This window comes from Hypanus sabinus, chromosome X1 (assembly GCF_030144855.1).
Source record: "Hypanus sabinus isolate sHypSab1 chromosome X1, sHypSab1.hap1, whole genome shotgun sequence".
Lineage (NCBI taxonomy): Eukaryota > Metazoa > Chordata > Chondrichthyes > Myliobatiformes > Dasyatidae > Hypanus > Hypanus sabinus.
The window spans coordinates 4,161,739-4,177,321 of record NC_082738.1 but is presented as its reverse complement, the minus strand read 5'-3'; the positions used below and the strand labels follow the sequence as shown (position 1 = coordinate 4,177,321).

Here is a 15,583-nt window from a genome sequence, read left to right as displayed (position 1 = left end):
ATCATTTAAACCAACATCAGTGGAATATTTAGTTAAAAGGCAAGGGAGATGCGACAGCTTAACCCCCATCTCAGGTGCAGCCCAGAGGGACTGCTTAAAGTCAACGAACTTCTTCAATTCAACAATCAAAAGCTGATTCAGATTGGGTTACAGACCATTGAGAAACCAGATGAATAAGAAGAAAGCAGTGACATTTGGACACAATATTATAGAGGAATTATTATCAGGCTCACAGAAATAGTAGATGACTTTCTCAGTTAGAAAAATGAGTTATATGTTGAGAAAATGAAAGCACCAACTGAAACATCACATCACATCACATACCCCAGCATGCTATTTGGTTTGTACACAGGTAACATAGACAAAAGTAGGCCTCATCATTGTTTTGAATTCTGTGCAACAGAGGGAATTTGTCTGGCATCAGATTCATCCAACCAAATGCATATTGAATTTTCCAAGGAAGACAGGTGCAATAGGACACTTGCTGCTTGAGACATGGGAATAAATAAGGTGTAGACAGCATTGTAATTGTCAACACTTCGATCCAGTCAAATCACAAAGGGCACTCCACTGGCGCCAGACTACCATGATACACTCATTACTGTGATATAATTCGGTTACTTAATTGGCCTACTGCAAGATCTAATGAAATTCTATTGGGAGTCTAAGAAAGTATTGCATAAATTCAAGGTGTTTGCATCCCTGTGCCATCTTATGCATGGCAATGCTAGGTGTTGAAAACATTTCAACAGTGCCTTCCTTGCTGAACTCTCCCATCACTTTCTGCCATCCTACACAAACACAAATATCGTTGGTTACTACACCAAGATATACAAGTTCTTCAGTTCTTCAGATATCCGATGTGCACTTTAATCATCACAATTGCTATTGAAATTAACTTTAGAAGTCTTAGACACTGATGCCAGAAATCTAGAGCAATACACACGATGTGCTGGAGGAACTCAGCAGGTCAGACAGCATCTATGGATGTTAGAAGTCTTTAAAAGTCCTGCTAAAATACTCCACTTTCAAAATGATGCTTTACTAAACTTCAGAGGAAATGATAGAAACCCATACAATATTGGGATCAGAGCCACTCTGAATTCAATTGTTCAAAATGTGCTTCTGAAGCTTTGATTTCCAAATAGGTAATGTACAACAAAGACAGGGGAGAAAACATTAAGTTAAAACTAATAAAACATGAAACATTTGATTGATCATGGGATGCAAAATATCAGCACAAAGGGTTAAAAGGTCAGCACAAAGGGTCTGTACCGTGCCTACTGTTCTATGAGGCAGAGGCTGAATCTAAATGAAACTAAACTAAAGAAATGATTCTCAGCCCTGGTGGACTTTCCAGTATCTGTTCACTCAACCACTTTCAAATAACCAACATGATTTGGTGAAACACAAAAGGTTCTGCAGATGCTGGAAATCTTGAGTAACACAGAGAAAATGCTGGAAGATCTCAGCAAGTCTGGTTACCTGCCCAGACACTTCAATCTCAGACCTAAATGTCAACTGTTTATTCCCTTCCAAAGACCTGCTGAAGTTCAACTTGGGGGTTTATTTTAAAAGAGCAGTTAGCGATTACATCTTGCAGCAGCCTATACCTGTTCCGGTATTAGGTAAATTACCTTCACGAACTATTACCGAAGATTGCCATATTTTACAAACCGCCCTCTGGTGTTAATACCAAAATATACACCACGCTTGTTCAGGGGCATAAGTAGTTTGCAGTCACCTCATCGCTGCAGTAAATCGGAAGTTATATGAGCAGTCATTAGATCCGTCCGGCACCATGGATATTAGGAGTGGATAACAGGAAATATTATTTGGGAATTTGTGGCAGAAAAAACAACATCTGACGGCTGACATGTGAAGGATGCTCGTGGAAATGCTAACTGGAGCTTTGTGCAACTGTAGTTACATCTGGGTTCGGGAGCTGGCACTGCAGCTTTGAATTCAGGTGAACTTTCACTGTGCGGGAAGTTTACTATTCACATTCTGTCTTCTTGAGGGAAAGCCCCAGTAGGCGATGGGAGGATTATTGGAAGCTAGGGATCTCTGACAGGGTTGCAGGGTTATCATTAATGAATACTAAATATTAAATATTGTACTTCACTCATGGATTGTTCAAAAAATAAACGAGGCGTCCACTGTCTGTATCCTATCAATGAACCCATTGGGAATTGAATGTAATGCGTCTTATGCTGTGGGTAAAAGCCTTAAACACCAGCTTCCAAATACTTTTCTCCACATCTACTCTCCAATAAGCAGGCGGGCTCTCTGATACATCCTCCCTCCACTCCTTGAACAGCAGCTGAAAGGAAGTTACTGCGAAATGCTCCTGAGGTTTCTGCCCTGCGCAGACAGCCTGGCTACTGTCAGCTGGGGGCTTTATTTAATGTTGTAAACTCTTGAAGCAAATATTTTGTGGCTGTGCAGATCAGCGTGCTTGGAGTGTATCTCAGCGGTACTTTCGCAACCCGGCCACCCTTCACTCAGCCCCCAACCCCCAATAATCTTTCCGACATGTCCCTGAGAGGGTGTGAAATGTAATGCAATCATCTTACCTGCAATAAACTGATCGGGTTTCAGTCCGAAACCTCAGACGTCATCAGCAGCTGATCCGGAGATGTGGGATTCTCCAGTGCAACCGCTCCTTACACAACCCAAGGAGACTCTGAACACTTCGCTTAACTTCAGGCTGTTGGATTTCTGTTGAACTTTATTGGAATTCACTTTCGTTTGCTCCATAAAAAGGTACAATGAGGTTAATCTAAAATAATTACAATTCAAAGAAGCGTGACATACAGATAGCTCGAACTTCTGAGCTCTTAACGCGACATTACCCTTATATGATTGCCAGTTGAGTGATTGATTTTAACCAGAAACTGTATTATGCTGTATTTCTGAAGCGATTTGCATATACTCTGGAAGTTAAAGAGCTTATGCAGGCCATATCTATAAGCTAAAGTCAACTGTGTGGAGCTGAAGAGTTCCTAAGTGATTCAAAGCCGACGAGACCGATATGGTTCACAATTCAGGTTAAAATACCGAACGTCATTACTAACATACCCAAACTTTCCGTACTTCAGCTGACGTATTTGGATTCAGTTTAGCTTTATTTTTAATCTCCTGTGGAGTTATCCTTTTGAGTTGTGCCGGGAAGTATTTCAAATTTCAAAGCTGTTAGGTTTTATTTCGGGATCGGAATGTGATCGATTTGCAATGATTTTGATTTTCTCTTGGTTTTGATTTAAGCCTCGAAGGGTGTGGGGATAATATTGAGTTATCAATACTGCCTGTATCAGCGAAAGTACTTCCCGACACGTTAGATCTCTGTTTGAAATCTAAGTGCTATCATATTACAAGTTGAGTACTAAATAGTTGAAATAGAATTATCTTTTAATGGATTTGAAATTGTGCTGTACCAGAGGCACATTAACATGCAGTTTAATTAGATTTTTTGCCCTAATGTCGAAGTTTCTTTGGGCTGAATGACAGTTTGCCAGAAAGTGATACGTTGGTTCAATCACGCTATATTGTTACTCGTTATAACCTTGTATAAAACGAATACTGCTGCTCTTTGACGGGATTTACTAGTGCATTCAAGATAGTTTAGTGCAATTTCCAGTACACACGTGTAAAGGAGAACGAAATAATTGTTACTCCGGATCTGATGTAGCACAAAAAGCACAATAAAATAAAGAGCACATTAATAAAAACAAATAGAAATACGTACGATAACATATGTACATTGATTGTAAGTCCATAAGTGACGCTAGGCATGGGAGTATCTGTGCAAAAGGTAACTCTGACGGGAAATGATAGCAATGGTGGTGGGGGTGTGGTGGGTGGGTTGGTGGGTCTTGAAGAATATTGGCAAAATTTTAATTGCTGTGAGATCTTACTTGAAGTTTCAAGTTCTGGTGCACAGTTGCGTGGTATTGACAAGGTGCTTGATATTCGGAAAACTGCGTGCTGGGAGAATAGTTGGCTATGAATTTACCCACCGTTTTTTGTCAGTAAGATTTACGGATGCTTACCCAATGGTTCTGATCTATGATAGGCCAAATTAAAACTTATGTACTTCAAATTTTTATGTTGAACATTACTGGTATTATGAAGGGACAATCAACAACTGGAATAGAAAAATCTGTCCCATCCAAATATACACAACCATCTATTCATAGAAAGTCATAGAGTCGTCCAACAGTGTACTAGGCCCTTCAGTTCACCCTGCCCATGCTGACCAGCTATACTAATCCCATTTTCCACCACTTGTTCCACAGCCTTTTTTTTTACCTTTGGATTTCAAGTACCCATCTAGAAACATATTGAATATTGTGAGAGTACCTGTCTCAGGCAGTCCATTCCAGACTGTAACGACACTCTGGGTTAAAATAGAACAACCTCAGATCCCCTCTAACCTTCTTACATCTCACTTTAAGGTTACTTCCTCTATTTCTACACATTTTCATCATGAGGAAGAACAATTTTCCTTATCCACCCTTTCCAAGCCTCTCGTAATTTTGAGGTATTCCTATATCAGATCCCATCTAAGCTTTCTTTGCTTCAAGAAAAATAAACACAGTCTATCCAGCCTGTACTCATAATTGAACTTCTCAATCCCGGTGAATCTTCTCTGCACTTTCTCCACATACCTAGAGCAATAAAATTAACTTGCACTCATTATGACCTTGCACTGCACTTCCTCTGTAGCTTTTACATTTTATTATTTACCTTGTTCTACCTCAATACTCTGTAAAGATTTGATCTGTATGACCACCTTTAGATTGTATCGTAGTACATGTGAAAATAATAAAGCAATTCCAATTCCATCTTTCCTAATCTCCAGCTGTGCCTAAGCAATGTTTATAGAATGGTACAAGACACCCAAGCTCTGATATCTGATGACCTGGCTAATAATGGCTATGCTCTGTTCACCCCACCTCCATGTACTGTATCTTTGAAGATCACTGAACTTGTACCTCAGGATTAATACTCCCTGGAATCATACATCCTAAAATAATTAGGTGGTGGGATGGAGCGACATCTCTACCAAAGGAGGTGTAAAGCACTCCTTCCCTCTACTACGTAGTCTGCAGGTCACTATTAGGCAATTTGATCTGCTTAGCGCCCCCCCCCCCCCAATCAGGGTCATGAGAATCCATGGGAGCAGGTAGTGGATGGTCGTATGAGCAGTTGGTGTATATCACAGGTCCTGGTTATGCAAGCATTGATGCCAGGCAGACAATCTCTGAAGAGTATTGATAATGGCTGGGGTCACCAATCTTGTAAAGACACTGCCCAGAAGGTGGCAATGGCAAATCTCTTCCGTAGAAAAATTTGCCAAGACAACCATGATCACAGAAAGACCATGATGACCTACATCATACGACATAGCACATAATGATGACAATGATGAAAGTACTTCATCTTATACTTGCCAGTATTAAACTCCATCTACTGTACCATTGCCCTGCCCAACTTAGCAGCTGATCTATCTAATTCTGTAACCTCATTATAGAAACATAGAAACATACAAAACCTACAACACAATACAGGCCCGTTGGCCCACAAAGTTGTGCCAAACATGTCCCTACCTTAAAAATTACTAGGTTTACCTATAGCCGTTTATTTAACTAAGCTCCATGTACCTATCTAAAAGCTTCTTAAAAGACCCTATCGTATCCACCTCCACCACTGTTGCTGGCAGCCCATTCCACGCACTCACCACTCTCTGAGTAAAAAACTTACCCCTGACATCTCCTCTGTACCTACTCCCCAGCACCTTCAACCTGTGTCCTCTTGTGGCAACCATTTCAGCCCTGGGAAAAAGCCTCTGACTATCCACACGATCAATGCCTCTCATCATCTTATACACCTCTATCAGGTCACCTCTCATCCTCCAACACTCCAAGGAGAAGAGGCCACTCCTCACTATCAACAATACTAGCAACTTCATACCATCTGCAAACCTTCTAATCATTCCTCCTACATTTATATTCAGACTACTAATATATCTGACAAACAATAAGTGGGCCAACACTGAAACCTGTAGTGCACACTGACTCATCAATATACTGTATTTTGTTACTTCTTCAGAAAACTCAATATAGTTAGCCAAACAGGATCTCTCACCTATAAAGCCTTACTGATTATCCATGATTAACTCTTACTTTTCCAAATATAGATTAATCCTGTATTTCCCTACAACTTCTTTTACACAAGAACATAATTCAAATGTGAATTTGCTGACTTGTAGAACACATTTCCCTCAGAAGATTGGCACTTTTATTTTTTTTATTTCAGAGCTTTCTGCAAACTGGAAAATATATTGGCATAATCCCAAAGCGGTATCTGACAGTAGGCTTCATGCTTTTTCCCCAGTTGTCAGAGAATACGCCCTGGAACTCACTATTAGAGTTAGATTCATTATTATTAGCTTTATTATTATATGTCATGAAATTTGTCATACAGTGCAAAGACATAAAAATTACTGTAAATTACAGAATAAAAAGTAGGGTTTTCATTAATCACAAGACATTTAGACACTGTTGTGCATCTTTTTAAAATAGATACTAACTGTGGGAAGATCATGATGAAGATTGACTGCAACTCTATTCTTATTCAACTGAACCCTAAATTTAATCCATGGATATGAAAGATTTTCTTTAAAACAAAATGCACAGGATTTGTGATGTGCTTACAAGGCTGCAAAATCGCAACAAAATTGAGTCAAAAGGAGTCAATATAGTTTGATATTTAGCTTATAGATTCAAGCTGCAACTCACACTGAGTCCCGTGGAAACACACTGCTGCATATAATTCTAAATGTTGGAGAGAGGGCATGGAAGTATCATTTCTCAGTAAAGTTAAAAACAAAGTTTCTAAGGTAGTCTAATGGAAAAATGCATACTCTTAAATATGCGTTGCATTTGTTCCATATTAATTCCAAGTGGTTGTGCAAGTAACATGGGGCAGCACAGTAGCGTAGTGATTAGCACAACACTTTACATTACAAGCAACCTAGGTTCAATTCCCAATACTGTCTGTAAGGTGTTTGTATGTTCTCCCCATCACCATGTGGGTTTCCTCCAGGTGCTCAATTTCCCTCCCACAGTCCAAAGATGTACTAGCTTGTAGGTTAATTAGTCATTGTAAATTGCCCCGCGATTAGGCTGGGGTTAAATTGGTGCTTGCTAGTCAAAATGGCTCAAAGGTCCACATTATGCTGCCTTGATTGAAAAAGGATGGTGCAACTCAAAGTGACACAGATCTGAAGCATTTCACATCATCACATATAGCAATAAAACCTTACCTTCAATAGGAATCTTTAATCATTAAAGAGAAACTTCTGAGGTTTCACACCCACCATATTTTATATCTATGAGCTTTTATTTTGCAGTTAATATCCAACAAACAGATTTTCAAGAACTATTATATAGATAATGTGGGAATTTTCTTTTCATTTCTGCTAAGAGCAGTGCAAATCTTATACAATTTACAAGGCATAGTGATATATATATATATATATTATAAACTGTGACAGCCCTTACTGATGAGCCCTCAAGTATTGCATGGTCCTGCTGAATTTGAAACCAGAAACCTTGGAGAAAGTGACAGCCGTGAGTTTGATGAGGAGTCCCTGGAGAGCAGCGTAGAGCTTGAGAAGTAACACATTTGTAAGCATTCATTTTCACTCATGCAGGTTTTATTTTTTATTGGCAGGGGGTAAAATAATATTCTCATTTTAGTTCATTTGCAAGGTCTACTAGTTTAATAACTTTGTTTCCACATTTGTAAATTACACCACCATGCCCAGCTGTTAATTCTACTGTTGTAATACTTTGAGGCCAAGTCAGATTTGTATTTGGTTGTCTCATGTGAATAAACGCCCATATAGATAACTTGAGTTTGTCAATGCCGAAGTGGTTTTGGAACTACAACTGCATAGAAAATTTTGGACTGTCTTAGTATTCAAACAGAGCTCAGAGGGCAAAGTTGATCAATTGAATGTGCAATGTATCTTTATGTAAGGAACATTTTTGGAGATGTTTTCATGTGTTTTCAAAGCACAAATATTCAGACCTTTTGAGTAATTTCAAATATAAAGAACACAGTTGCTTCCAGTTGTTATAAACTAACATGTCAAAACAAATCTTGGGGGATATAATACTGTCACCAAACTGATGTCAGAACTTGATACATGGAAGTGAAGAGCACTGAACTTCCTAGGCATCCATGAAGCCAAAACTGGAAACTAAATATTTGATGGAGTGCTGATGAAATTACAATGGAAACTGAAAACATTTAAATCCTGATGCTCTTTAGGGTGTATTTAGAGCAACTAGTATGCTTATAATGTTTTATGTCTTTTTAATGTTAATAGTATGTGTCTGGAGTTAGGAATTATCCTCATCTCCAGAAAGATGTTACAGTATCAGAAACAGTTCAGACTAGACCACTCTCTGGAATGAGAATGTTATAAGGAAAGGCTTTATAGATTGACGTATTAGCCTTGTATCCACTCATGCTTTGAGAATGAAATAGGATTCAATTGAAACATTTGAGAGCCTGAGAGGTTTTGACAGGATGGATGTGGAGTTAATGTTTTCTTTTATGGAAATAAGGTGGCGCCATCTGAAATAGAGTTTTTTTTCTCTCTCAGAGGGTTGTAAGTCTTTGGAAATCTCTTCCTTAAAGAGCAACAGACACAGTCTTTGAAAATTTTGAGACAGAGGCAGATAGACTCTTGAGAAGCAAGGTGGTGAAAAGTTACCAAGGGTAGATATGAATAAAGAGCCTTGGTTATAGTCAGACCAGTCACAATCTTATTAAGTGACAGGGCAGACTAGAGAGTCTGAGTGGACTATTTCTGATCCTAATTCACATGGAATACTCCTATTTAATAGTTTATATGTGGCCAGTGCAGGTGGTATTATGAAAGATTTATCTGTGGGACAGGGTTCAAATTCACCTCTATCTAAAAGTGCTTCTTCTGTTAGGGATGAAAGCCCTTATAAATAACATTATCAATTCCATTCTGCTTTTTGTTGACTGTGAGTTGCAACAATAAATTTAGCATAAGATTCTTCATTCATCATGGGTGGAAACATAAAGGGAAATATCTCATGAGTGCATTTTCTTTCTTCTTCTGTTTGACTTGGATACATTCCATACTTTGGGACCTAAGGCCACAGTTGCACATTGACTCCTTTAGTATCTTCTACTTGTGGAACAAGTAGTTACAGCATCCACAGCACTTGTGGATTCTGCTGAGTGTTGTTTACTATCTTTGAGGAAGGTCAGTGCCACAAAGATCTACAGTAGGGTCAACAAAGAGGTATTTGTTCTTTTTGAATGCATCTTTTTCTGCCTTCCATTGGTGGATTTGGGCCTGCAGTATGGATGTTGGCTGGTGTTTCCAGGATGCAGCTGTGATTTGAACTATTTTCTTGATGGTTTGCCATGTTGTCATGAATGGAGATTCTGTTATTACAATAAATCTGTATCTCTGAAGTTACAATTATGTGTACAAAAATTTTCACTGTTCATTTAGCCTGTCCTGAACATGAATTGAGGAGCTTAATAAATGTTAAGATATAATGGTAAGGTTAATTTTGATAGGTCAAGTATGATGACAGAATATAGTATTAATGGTAAGACTCTTGACAGTGTGGAGGATCAGAGGGATCTTGGGGTCCAATTCCATAGGACACTCAAAGCTGCTGCACAGGTTGACTCTGATTAAGAAAGCATGTGGTGCATTGGCCTTCATCAATCGTGGGATTGAGTTTAGGAGCCGAGAGGTTGCAGCTATATAGGACCCTCGTCAGACCCCACATGGAGTATTGTGCTCAGTTCTGGTCGCCTCACTACAGGAAGGATTTGGAAGCCATAGAAAGGGTGCAGAGGAGGTTTACATGGATGTTGCCTGGATTGGGGAGCATGCCTTACGAGAATAGGTTGAGTGAATTTGGGCTTTTCTTCTTGGAGCGATGGAGGATGAGAGGTGACCTGATAGAGGTGTATAAGATGATGAGAGGCATTGATCGTGTGGATAGTCAGAGGCTTTTTCCCAGGGCTGAAATGGCTAGCGTGAGAGGGCACAGTTTTAAGGTGCTTGGAGAGTGGTGAGTGTTTGGAATGGGCTGCCGTTGACGGTGGTGGAGGCAGATACAATAGGGTCTTATGCCTCTAACTTTCACCCAGCCCTCAAATTCACTTGGTCCATCTTGGACACTTATCTCCCCTTTCTCGATCTCTCAGTCTCCATCTCTGAAGATAGACTGTCCACTGACATCTTCTATAAACCCACTGACTCCCCATAACTACATTGATTATACCTCTTCCCACCCTGCCAAATGCAAAAATTCTATTCCCTATTCCCAGTTCCTCCATCTCTGCCATATCTGCTCCAAGGATGAGGCTTTCCGTTCCAGGACATCTCAAATGTCCTCTTTCTTTAAGAATCATGGTTTCCCTCCTGCCATCATCAATGATGCCCTCACCCGCATCTCCTCCATTTTCCGCACTTTGGCCCTCACCCCATCCTCCCATCATCACAACAGGGACTGTGTTCCCCTTGTCCTCACCTATCACCCCACCAGCCTCCAGATCCAGCATATTACCCTCCTCAACTTCCGCCACCTTCAACAGGACCCCACCACTAAGGACATCATTCCCTCTCTACCCCTCTCTGCTTTTCGCAGGGATCGTTCCCTCTGCGACTACCTGGTCCGCACGTCCCTCCCCACAGAACTCCCACCTGGCACTTATCCCTGCAAGCATAAGTGCTACACTTGTCCCTACACCTCATCTCTTACCACCATTCAGGGCCCCAAACAGTCCTTCAAGGTGAGGTAACACTTCACCTGTGAGTCTGTTGGGGTAATCTATTGCATCCAGTGCTCACGGAGTGGCCTCCTCTGCATCAGTGAGACCCGACGCAGATTGGGGAACCGCTTCGTCGAGCACCTCCGCTCCGTCCGCCACAACAGACAGGATCTCCCGGTTGCCACCCACTTCGACTCTGCTTCACATTCCCATTTGGATATGTCCATACATGGCCTCCTCTACTGCCATGATGAGGCCAAACTTTGGTTGGAGGAACAACATCTCATATACTGGCTGGGTAGTCTCCAGCCCCTTGGTATAAACATCAAATTCTTCAACTTCCGGTAATTCCCTACCCCTCCCTTCCCCCATTCCACCTTCACTCTGTCTCCTCTTCCAGCTGCCTATCACCTCTCATGACTCTGCCTTCTTCTACTACCCATAGTGCTTTCCCCTTAGATTCCTTCTTCACCTCTCCTGCCTATCCCCTCCCCCACCCCTTGATCTTTCCTCTGATTGGTTTTCCACCCTCCCCCCACTTTCTTTATAGGGCCCCTGCCCCCTCCTTCTTTAGTCCTGATGAAGGGTCTTGACCCGAAACGTTGACTGCTCCTTTCAACAGATGCTGCGCGACCTGCTGAGTTCATCCAGCTTTTGTGTACGTCTTGATTTGACCACAGCATCTGCAGTGTACTTTGTGTTTAGGGTCTTTTAAGAGACTCCTGGACAGGTATATGGAGCTCAGAAAAATAGAGGGCTATGGGTAACCCTAGGTAATTTCTCAGGTAAGAACATGTTCGACACAACTTTGTGGGCTGAAGGGCCTGTATTGTGCTGTAGGTTTCCTATGTTTCTATAAATACCTGTAGATTGCTCATGACATAAAATCAGATAGCTGTCTATCCTTTGGAATATAAAGCATCCTATTCAACTGTACATAAAATATCCCAGAGCATGATTTAAGGAAGAACAGGCATTCCTCACCATGTCCTCTTTCAATAATCATCAAATGTCATCAGTATTGGTGAGTATACAGGGAGGGACAAAACAATGGGAAAAATACTCTGATTCAGCTATATACTAATCATCATAACCCATATATTGTCTTGATATTTATTAACACAGTTGTAGAATCGTAGAGTTCCATCCCAACTCAAGTGCCTACCTAAGTGACTTGCATTCGTACACGTTTGGCCCATATCCCTGTAAACCAGTGGTTTCCAACCTAGGGTCCACAGAACCCTCGATAAATGATCTATGTATAGAGAGGATTGGGGACCCCTGCTCTCAACCTTTCACATTCACGTTTGTCCAACTGTCTTTCAACTTTTGGACTTACTTTCAAGGACTCTTCATCTTACGTTCTCAATATTTGTTGCTTATGTATTTATTAGTGTTATTTCTTTTTGTTTTATTTTGTATTTGCACAGTTTGTTGTCTTTGGTACATTGGTTGTTCATTCATCCAGTTGGGTGAGGCCTTTCATTGATTTTATTATGTTTTTTGTATTTACTGAGTATATCTGCAAGAAAATGAATCTCCAGGTTGTATATGCTGACCTTTGATAACAAATTTGCTTTGAACTTTGAATTTGCTTTTGTACCTGCTTTAAACATGAAAAAATTGCTCCCTCAGATCCCTTTTAAATCTTTTGCCTTTCATTTTAAATCTTCACCCTCCAGTTCTTGATTCCTTTTAACTAGGAAAATGACTGCATTCCTTTATCCTATAAATCCCCTTCATGATTTAATACACCCCAAAAGGTCACCTCTCAGTTTCCTACATTCCAAGGAGTAAAGTTCTAGCGTGTCCACCCTCACCCTCCAACTCAGCTGCACAATTCCTGGCAAAATTCTCATAAATCTTCTAATCAAATAATCTGCTAGATTTTTCCATCCACCGTAACTTGGTGCTTGATATGATTTAAAAAAAAACTAGAAAAAGCTCTAACCTTGGTTAAAATATGTTGTGTTTAATATACATTAAAATAACTTGAGTAATGAATCCAAAAGCAAGCTTCAGCAAATTTTCAAACAATGAGGTATTTATGAGAAATATTTAACATGTGGCTATCCCCCTCAACAACAAATATACCACTTTTGACACTGTTGGGGGGCTGATCTAACAGAGGAAAATCACAGTAATCGGGTCTCTGGCACTGACTCTGCCTCTGTGACTCAGAAGGAAAGTGGTGGGGGTGGGGGTGGTGGAAGAGACATATTGTGGTGATAGGGGATTTGTTAGTTAAGGGAATAGGTAGGAGGTTCTGTATGCGAGAACAAAATTCCCAGGTGGCATTTTGCCTCCTGGGTGGCAGGGTCTGGGATATTTCAGATTGATAGATGGGTATATGGAGGAATTTAAGGTGGGTGTTTATATGGGAGGCAGGGTTTAAGGGTCAGCATGACATTGTGGGTCGAAGGGCCTGTACTGCTCTATGTTCTATGATCTATGAATCCTCACCATTCTTAGGTGTGAGGGTAAGTGGCCAGAGGTCGTGGTCCATGTAGGAAGCAATGACATGGGTAGGATGAGTGATGAGGTTCTGCATAGGGAGTTCAGGGAGTTAGGTGCTAAGTTAAAGGGCAGGACCTCCAGGGTGGTGATCTCAGGATTGTTGCCCGTACCATGTGTGAGAGAGACTAGAACTAGGACGATTATACAGTTTAATACATGGCTAAGGAATTGGTGTAGGAAGGAGGGCATAAGATTTTTGGATCATTGTGCTGTCTGCCGGGGAAGGTGAAACCTGTGCAGAAGGGATGGTTTACGTCTGAACTAGAGGGGTCCAATATCCAAGTGGGAAGGTATATTAATGCTGTATGGTGGGGTTTAAACTAGAGTTACAGGGGGATGGGAACCAGAGTGCCAGAACAGTTGGTGAAGAGGTTCTGAAGGCAGATGATGGTAAGATGTCAGACAAAGTTAAGAGTCAAAATGTTGAGCATGGTGGAACTAGTGTCCTGAGCTGCCTATACCTCAATGCAAAAAGTATTGTAGGAAAGGTGGATAATAGTGCTGAAGATGACGTAGTTGGTTTACAAACAGAGGCAATGTGTAGTGAGGCAAGGATGTTGATGGGGCAAGATTGCAGTCGACAGGATGAGTTGGAACGTAAAAGGTGGACAAAATCAAAAATGGTGAATACAGCACTGAAGGTGTTGAATCCTAATGCACCCAGTATGCGGAATAAGATCGATGAACTTGCAACACAGTTGCAGATTGGGGGGTATGTTGTTGGCATCGCTAAATCATGGCTGAAAGATTATAGCTGGTAGATAATGTCCAGAAATACACATTGTATCAAAAGGGTAGGCAGAAAGGCAGAGTGGTGGCATTGCTCTATTGGTAAAAAAATGAAATCAAATCATTAGAAAGACGTGACATAAGCTCAGAAGGTGTTGAATCATTGCATATAAAGTTAAGGAACTACAAGGGTAAAAAGACCCTGATGGGAGTTGTATACAGACCCCCAAGTAATAGTAAAGATGTGACCTACAAGTTACAATGGGAAATAGAAAATGCATGCCAAAAGGGCAATGTTACAATAGTCATGGGGGAGTTCAATATGCAGGTAGTTTGGTGCTAGATTACAACAGGTGGAAATTCTAGAGTGCCTACGAATTGACTTTTTAGAGCAGCTTATGGTTCAGCCCACTAAAGGATCAGTTATTCTGGATTGGGTGTTATGCAATAAACTGAAATTGATTGGAGACCTTAAGGTAAAAAGAACCCTTAAGGGAGACTGATCATAATATGATCGCATTCACCTTGAAAATTGAGAAGAAGGTAAAATCAGATGTATCAGCACAGGTGTCCCCCGCTTTATGAATGTTCGCTTTACGCCACTTTGCTTTTACAAAAGACCTACATTGGTAACCTGTTTTCGCATTACAAAGAAGATTTTCACTTTTATGGAAATTTTTCCCATATAAATTAATGTTTCTTCACTTTATGCCATTTCATAGGATCAATTTCATAGGAATGCTCTACCTTTGTAAAGGGGGGGGGGAACACCTGTATTACAGTGGAGTAAAGGGAATTACAGAGGCATGAAAGAGGAGTTGGCCAGAATTGATTGGATAAAAAACACTGGCAGGGATGATGGTAGAGAAGTAATGACTGGAATGTTTGGTAGCAATTCAGAAGGCACAGGATATATATATCCCAATGAGGAGAAGTATTCTAAAGGAAAGCTGACCCAACCATGACTAACAACAGAAGTTAAAGCCAACATAAAAGCCAAAGAGAGAGCATATAATAGAGCAAAGATTAGTGCGAAGTTAGAGGATTGGGTAGCTTTTAAAAACCTACAGAAGGCAACTAAAAAAGTCATTAAGAAGGTAAATATGGGATACAAAAGTAAGCTAGCCAATAATATTAAAGAGGATTCCAAATGTTTCTTCAGACACATAAAGTGTAAAACAGATGTGAAAGTAGATATCCGACCATTGGAAAACAATGCTGGAGAAACAGTAATGGAGGACAATGAAATAGCAGATGATCTGAGTAAATATTTAGCATCAGTTTTCACTGTGGTAGGGACTAGCAGAATAGTGGAAGTTCCAGCTGTTATGGAGCATGAAGTGTGTGAAGTTACCATTACTAGAGAGAAGGTTCTTGGGAAACTGAAAGTTCTGAGGGTAGATAGGTCACTTGGACCAGATGATGTACACCCCAGGGTTCTGAAAGAGGTGGCTGAAGAGATCATGGAAGCATTAGTAATGATCTTTCA

The 15,583-nt window shown here is 40.5% G+C and overlaps 1 protein-coding gene across 1 annotated transcript in view; it reads left to right on the top strand.

The window, feature by feature from the left end:
* Positions 1-2,580: 2,580 nt before the first annotated feature.
* scn4aa (sodium channel, voltage-gated, type IV, alpha, a) overlaps positions 2,581-15,583 on the top strand; it is a 208,052-nt gene continuing 195,049 nt past the window's right edge. The window contains exon 1 of the mRNA XM_059955687.1: positions 2,581-2,766. The gene's annotated coding sequence lies outside the window, so the exon portion shown is untranslated. The remainder of the gene's footprint in view (positions 2,767-15,583) is intronic.